The following is a 5,760-nucleotide window of genomic DNA, read 5'->3' on the forward strand; positions in this document are numbered from 1 at the left end:
CTTCTTCCCCCTGGTGCTCCAGCCCCAGAGCACCCACAGAGTCGGCGCCTCTGCCCAGATTAGGACCAGCTGCCTTGGGGCAGGTCTGGAGTCACCCCCTGAGTGTGGGGCTGGCCTGAGTCCCGCGGAGCCGCCAACCGGGAGCTGCCTGAGCCAAGCGCTGCCGGGCTGGACCCCGAACCTCCGACTGCCCCCCTGCCCCCGGTCAAACCCCCTCCCGGAGCCAGGCGCCCCACAACCCCCCCCCCACGCCCCACAACCCCTCCCGGAGCCCGGCGCCCCACAACCCCCCCCCCCCCCACGACCCACAACCCCTCCCGGAGCCAGGCGCCCCACAACCCACAACCCCTCCCGGAGCCAGGCGCCCCACAACCCCTCCCGGAGCCGGGCGCCCCACAACCTCCCCCCACGCCCCACAATCCCCCCCGGAGCCGGGCGCCCCACAACCCCCCCCCCACGACCCACAACCCCTCCCGGAGCCGGGCGCCCCACAACCCCCCCCCCCCCGACCCACAACCCCTCCCGGAGCCGGGCGCCCCACAACCCCCCCCCCCCGACCCACAACCCCTCCCGGAGCCAGGCGCCCCACAACCCACAACCCCTCCCGGAGCCGGGCGCCCCACAACCCCTCCCGGAGCCGGGCGCCCCACAACCTCCCCCCACGCCCCACAATCCCCCCCGGAGCCGGGCGCCCCACAACCCCCCCCCCCACGACCCACAACCCCTCCCGGAGCCGGGCGCCCCACAACCCCCCCCCCCGACCCACAACCCCTCCCGGAGCCGGGCGCCCCACAACCCCCCACGACCCACAACCCCTCCCGGAGCCGGGCGCCCCACAACCGCCCCCCCCGCCGGAGCCGGCGCCCCCTAGCCCCCCAAACCCCTGCCCCGGGGAGGGGGAGCCACCGGGGGCGGGGCCTCGGAGCGCCCCCAGCCCCCCCGCACTGGGGGTCAGACCCACTGGGGGTCAGACACCGGCTGCGGCCGGGGCAGGAAGGAGAATAGGGCCCCGTGGGAGAGGCGCCAGGCGCCGGGCTGGCCCCGGACCCTTCTCCCAGCGGCTAGGGCGGGGCCGGCCACGGTCTGTCCGGGCTTTCGGCGTCAGAACTCCCTGCTCAAAGCGGAAGTTGCGGACACAGGAAGTGAGGACTGCTCTCAGGACGCCATTAGGAGAAGGTCAGAAGCCCCCAAGGGGCGGGCGGAGGGTGACGTGGGCGGAGCGTGTCTCTCCCCCGTCCTCAGCCGCGTGTCGCCCGCGCGCCACAAGCAGCCCGGCCCCGCCCCCGCCCCCGGTCCGAGTCTGCGCCCTCGATCCCCCCCCAACGCCTCCCACAGCCCCCCCCCAGGCATTGGCCCCCGACACCCCTCCAGCCCCCCGCGGGCCCCCCCAGCCCTGCCCTCCATCCGGGGGATCCCTCAGACCCCACTCCCCAAACTCCCCCCAGGTCACCCCAACCCTTTTCCTCATCCCTCGGCCCCCAGCGTCCCCCGAAATGTGCTGCCGCCCCCAGCTCCTCCCCCGTCCTCAGCACCCCGCCCCACAGACTCCCACCCCTTTCCCCACTGCTGGCCCCCCTTTCCTGTCCCCCCTCCCCCCGTCCACCCCCAGCGTGCCAGGTTCCTCATCGCCCGTCTCTGCTACCCCCCAACCTGCCGGATTCCCCTTTTCAGCCACCGTGGGGCCCTCAAACGCGCCCCCTTGTCCCCTCTGGGGTCTCTAAATCCCCTATTTCCACAGTGCACCTTGGAGCCCTTCCCTCCTCTACCTCGAATCCCCCTATCCCCTTCCCTTGGGTCCCCCTGAACACCTCAACCCCACAGTCCGCCCCCCACAGATATCCTGGTCACTCAGTCACACGCTGAGCTAGTCCTTCAGGGGCCCCCACAGCCCACCAAACTTCTCCATCCATGAGCCCCGTGGCCAGGAAGGGGGGGCAAGCTCCCAATGTGGCTGAGCTGGGTGTGGGTGTGAATCTTTTCCTGTCTGGTGTGTGCTGGGCTCACAAAGACTCTTTGCTCCCTCAGGGTGGGGTGTGGTTTTTGGCCGAAGGTGACACCGTTTGGGAGCCCTGTGGATGCGATGGGGTGTCTGGAATGGGGCGTGTGTGATCCCACGGTGCCCCTTCCCCTCTGCCTGCAGAGCTGAGGACAGACGGGTCTGAGGAGCAGAGCAGGAGCTCTGGGAAGGAGAACAGCGATATGAAGATGGCATCTAAGACGAGGCCAGGTGAATTCTGTGGAGGGAGACATGCTGGACAATGCCACAATGCCAAGGGTTGGGGAGACAACCAGGTGTGAGCCCAGGGCGCAAAGAGAGCTGGGGGAGGGTGTCTGTGTCTGTAACACTTCCCTGTCCTCTCTCACAGATGGAGTCCAAGAGGGATAAGAAGGAGAGGACGAGCGCCCCAGTACTCAAGAATAATAAGGTGCATCCTAGCTGAGCCCGGGGCTCTGTGGTGTTAAGACCAGTGGAAGGGACAAGAGTCTCCTGTGCAGAGTGACTGTTTTGGGTGCAGGTGCACTGGGGTGCTTCTAATTGTAGCTCCGAGAACATCATGGGAAGGGGATTCAGGGTAGAGCCCTGGGGTGTGGGAGATGCAAGAAGCAGAGCCTCGCCATCACGGCAGAGTGTGACAATAACTTTTGGACGCTGCCTTTTGGGTCCTAGTGCCTGTCGGGCTCCCCGTCTGCGTGCTGGGAGGAGCCATCCTGTTCTCTGTACAGCAGTGAGTGCGTGTGCTGGGGCAGGGCAGGGTGGGGGGAGCGGGGGGAAATAAGCCCTAGGGAAGGAAGGGGGTGGGATGAGGAGGGCTGGGGCAATGGGGAAGGAGCACGGGATGGGGAAGAGAAGGGGATAGAGGAAGCGGGGGCAGGGGGAAGCGGGGGCCCGGCATGCAGCATCGCCTTGGCAGCAGCTGAGGCTCCCCATTAAGCAGGCCCATCGAACCCTCACCCTGACAAGCCCCCACCTCCCCTGCACCTGGACCACCCCGATGAACCCCCAGACACCCACCCCACGGAGCCCCAGCCTGCTGCACTTGGACCCGCACTTCAATGAGCCCTACCTCCCCTGCACCCGGACCCGTCCTGCGCTGAGCTCCCCACACCTACACACCTCCTGCTGAGCCCCAGCCACCTTCACTTGGAGCCCTCTGCAGAGTCCCACTGCTCCTGCACCTGGAGCCCCCCAACAAGCCCCTGTGCATCCAGATCCCGCAGTGAGCCACCTCAGCCCGACTGCTCCACACAGAACCCTCTTACCCCACCCGGATCCCCTCACACTGAGCCCCTCCACACTTCGATCCTGCCAGGCTGAGCCTGTCTGCCCACACCTGGCGCAGGGGCAGTGCCCAAGAGTGTTTCTGGGGCAGGTTTATCCCTTACACTGTGTCAGGGTCGGGTGCAGCCTCACGGCCAAGTCCCTATCCCGGGAGGGGAGGGGGAAGGCTGCAGGGTGATCTCCCACCTCCACGCAGCCAGTGGCCTCTGCTCCCCACTGCCAGGCCGGAGCTTCCACATTCATTTATTCACAAATAACATTTGCAGAATTTTCAAATAGTGCACAGAATTTTTAATTTTTTGGTGCTGAATTTCCTCAGGAATATGGGGTGCTGGGCAGTTGCGGGGGGGGCTGTGAGAGGGGCACTGGGCAGTGGGGAGTGTTGGGCACAGGGATCTGTGAGCCAGCTCTCTGGGTGAGGGGGCACTGGGCATGGGAGTTGCTGGGCATAAGAGGGTGGGGAGCAATGGGCAGGGGGGTGGTATGGCAGAGCATGCTGGCAGCGCAGGGCTGGGTGGGCCAGTATGTGTCTGGTGGCTGCGGGTTTGCAAACAGAGCCCCTGTGTGGGGCTGTGCAGACCGGAGCTGTGTCTCCCTCCCCCCACCTCCCCGTGCCTTACCCCTGGACGGCCCCTCGCTCTGGTGATCAACCCCCCCTTGTGTCATACCCCATTCCCCCATGGGGACCCACATATATGTTTGGTGCCGGGTTCACAGAAGGTTAATCAGGCCCTGTCCACACCTCCTTGGGCTGGGCACTGCACGGACACCCAGAGGGCCAGCAGGATGCATGTGGAGATAGATGAGTGTGTGAGGCAGATGGATGAAGGGCTGTATGTGGCATACAGTGGGGGCGGATGGGGGGCTTTAGGGTTGGATGGACAGTGGGACAGGTGGAGAGCTGCAGGGACGGGTGGTGACGTCACGGGCCAGAGGTGTGATGGGTTCAGCTCATGGGTGCTGGCCCTGTCATCTCCTGCCCCCATCTGCCCTGGACTCTGCCCCGTCTCTTGCAGGCAGCACTCAGCAGAGTCAGGCCCTGTAGCTTTACACTGGTGCCTCCATCCCGTGTGTACACCTGTGCACAGGGTGCTGCTGGAGAGCTCAGGCCTGGACAAGCCAGCGGGCTCACGGCTGCTGAACCAGCTCCTCCAAAGACTGCCCCAGATCTCCCCCTCCTTGAGCAGCAAGACCCTGGCCGGGGGGGCTCCTTGTCCCTCCTCGCACCCAAAGCAGCCTGCTCGGCATAGAGACTGAGGTCACCTACCTCCACCCGGCCTCTTACTGGAGCTGCCCCAGCCCTGAATTGCTGGTATCCCAGCCTGGCTGGAGTTGGTGTGATGTCCTCACGGAGTCAGTTCTTTCTCCCTGAGAGATTATGATTTTCCCCTCTGCAGTTAGTTGGTCTTTCTCTGCTTCCCCAGAACCCTTCTCCAGAGTCTGTCATTGCTTCCCCTAAAAGCTGCTTGCCCTTTGGGTCTCTGTGTTCTGGGGTCTCTGCTGTCATCGGGGACACTGGGCTATGGGCAGGTGCTCAGCAAGGTGAGGGTTGTAACTCAGAGCTTTCTTCATCAGAAATTTAAATAAAATTAGCCTTTGCCTCATTCCTTAAAGTGCAGAGTAACACACAGGCACACGCCTGCTCACCGGGGGTATGTGTGGGTCGGTGTCAGGGTGCAGGGCCCCCTGGTGCCCAGGTGAGGCAGTGCATGTTGAATATCGCTCCTGTTGGGGCACTGACCCCTGCTGGCCAGGTGGGATAGTGCCCTATGTGTATCTCCCCCCCAGCACTGTGATAGTGACCCCTGCTGACCAGGCACGGGAGTGCCCTGTAGGTGCCTTCTTGTTGGAGCAGTGACTCCTGGTGGCCAGGTGCGGCAATGCCTGGCATGTATCCCCCCTCTCATTGCTGCAGCGACCTCTGGTGGTCACTGAGGGCAACTGCCTATGTGACCCCACCACTACCATTGTGACCAGCCTGCAGAGTAAAGGTGCGGCCGAATTACCGCTGCCGCGGAAAGACGAGGGCCGCCCTGATGGCACCCGGAATGCCCCCCTTCCCAGGGCCGCCGCAGCACCTGCTTAGAACGCTGGTGCCTGGAGCCGGCCCTGCTGTGCTGGAATTGAGGGGCAGTCGGGGACAGCAAAGCAATGGCTCTTCCCCGGGGGCTGCCTGCAGGGGTTGGTCCCTACCCAATTCCGGAGTCCTCAGCCCTGTAGGAGCAGGCAAGCGGTGGGAGTTCCAACCTTCCCAGGTGCGGTGGGGCTCGGGCTTCAGGCTTCTGCCCTGGGATGGGGGGCGGGGGGGCTCAGGCAAGATCCATGGAACGTGGGCTGGGGGGGCGGAGAAGTCAGTAACTCATGCAGTTATCGATATATGTGTGACCTCAAATATTACCAATCTGCCCCCCCACCACCAAAAACCCCCCCAAACCCAACAAACCGTCTCCCCAACAGACTCTCCATCTGGAAAGCATTCA

The sequence above is a fragment of the Natator depressus genome, chromosome 16 (assembly GCF_965152275.1).
Source record: "Natator depressus isolate rNatDep1 chromosome 16, rNatDep2.hap1, whole genome shotgun sequence".
NCBI lineage: Eukaryota > Metazoa > Chordata > Testudines > Cheloniidae > Natator > Natator depressus.